Below are 1961 nucleotides of genomic sequence, written 5' to 3' on the forward strand. Positions count from 1 at the left end.
AAACATTGCTTTTCACTAAATGTCAGTAATTTAAAGTGGAGATTCTTTCACTCTGTGGACCCAGTGGCCATTCTAGCAGTGTTGGTGGGGCATGGGAGTGTGCTCATCATTCTCCAGGCTTTGAGGACAAATGACCCCCTGGATGGTGAGCTTGCCTCCAGCACGGCTGCAGGTGGAGGCCCTCTGGGTATATGCAGGTGGGGGAGCCATTTGAGGTTATGGATGCAAATTAAGGCCAGTGCGGGTCCAGGTGCTGTCTAGAGAGGCTATATGACCAGTTAGGTGCTGAGGTCAGGGTGTCCCTCCCTGTTAGGGAGCGGGGCAAGGGACAGCTTCACTTTAAGGATTAACCTGTCCCCTGATTCTTATAATCTGGAAGTCCTTTTCTGCCTCCAGCCCCACTGAATTTCAGAGTGTCCTGTTGTCGTCGACCCCCCCCACCCCCCGCAGGAGTCCTGGAAACTGGGCCATAGGAATCCTTTCCCCCCTGCCCTGGGGAGAGGTGGGGTAGAAACAGGATATCCCGTCCTCCACAGGACCCCAGTTAACGCTGAGGACTGGGGCAGGAGGACGCGCTGGCCTCTCCACGGCAACGAGGGATGCCAGCATCTTGGCTGAAACTGGCCGGGGCCGCACTGCCCAGCATTTTGGGTCATTTTCAGCTTGAGCGTAGAATGGGTTTGGGGATGGATGATCTGGGCTCAGACCAAACTGCTTCCCCCTCCAGCAACTCCTGAACCCACGTTTGACAAAATAAACAAATAAACCCCACTATCTCCGAAGATTTGTCTTTAATGAAAAGGATTCGTTTGTCCAAGTTCTGTTTCCGAAGCCGAGGCGATTGCCCGGCTGGAGCGCATCATTCCCCTGCTTCTCCCACTCAGCAGCGGCTGGTGGAGGAGGCTCAGCCCCTCGGTAGATCTGGAGGGGCTGGCGGGAGGGGACGGTTTATTTGGGATTTAGGAGTCGGTTTAGGCTTTTTTGTTTTGGAGGGAATCGGTAGGGGAAGATAGGTTAGAATCGATTCAAAACGAGTTAGCAAGCGCAGTCCGCCGGCATCTTCTCTCGCCCCCGACCTCCTGCGGCTCCGGCGGAGGGCGAGCTCCCCAGACCACGTTTGGGCCCCGCCGCGGTGCGCCAGCTTCGTTCCCGGCCGAAATTTGAAAAAGGGAAAAGCGACGCGATCGACTGGACTGGTCACCCGCAGAGGAGGAGGAGAACGACGACGACGACGAGGATGGCGGCGCTGGTGGCAGGGACCAGCGTCCCTCCTTTGCGCGCTCGGCCGGGCCCCGGATCCTTGCTCTGGGACAAGCCAGCCGCCACCCCAAGGGGTCTCTCCCGCGCTGAGCTCGGTCCCTGCGACTCCCGCCCCCGTTGCGCCCGGAGCTCAGCCACAGATGTCCAGCCACAATTCTCGGTTGGCCGCAGACTCGTACAAGAATTGCGTTTGGACAATCAGTGGCGAAGCCCCTGAGTTAAGGGCCCCAGTCTCCTGCGGGGTTCCGCTTCGCTCCTTAAAAGCGCCGGATCACATCTCCGGAGCTGCGCGTACCTCGCAGACGCTCGGCAGTCGCGGCCCATCCCGCGGTAAGGTGGACCAGCAAGCACGCGGATCCCGACCCTGCGTGGGGATCCCCATCGCCCCCGGCGTGTGTCTCGTTCGATTGCGGCCCGGGGTCCCTAGAGTAGCCCGCGTTGGGTCTCTGCGCCGCCCCAGGTGGGGGGAATCTCCTCTGTCAGGCCTGGGGAACCCCGGCTCCCCTCTCCCCGCCCCCAGCCTGGGTTCCCCGGGTTCGCCCGGAATCCGGAAAACGGGCCCGAGGCGGGGTCGCGTTTCCGAACCCAAGGTCCGGCTGCTGGACTCGTGGGTCTCCCGCCCCCGCCCAGCCCCGCGCACGCACCGGCTCGGGCGCTCTCCGCTTCCCTGTGGCTGAGTCGCGGCCGGGGCGCCGGCGGTA

At 61.3% G+C, this 1961-nt stretch overlaps 1 non-coding gene across 1 annotated transcript; it reads right to left on the bottom strand.

Moving 5' to 3' along the window:
- On the bottom strand, positions 1389-1472 carry MIR219B (microRNA 219b). Its single transcript, NR_128560.1, has one exon. It is a non-coding gene; the product is annotated as a microRNA 219b (primary transcript).

Source organism: Sus scrofa, chromosome 1, assembly GCF_000003025.6.
Source record: "Sus scrofa isolate TJ Tabasco breed Duroc chromosome 1, Sscrofa11.1, whole genome shotgun sequence".
Taxonomy (NCBI): domain Eukaryota; kingdom Metazoa; phylum Chordata; class Mammalia; order Artiodactyla; family Suidae; genus Sus; species Sus scrofa.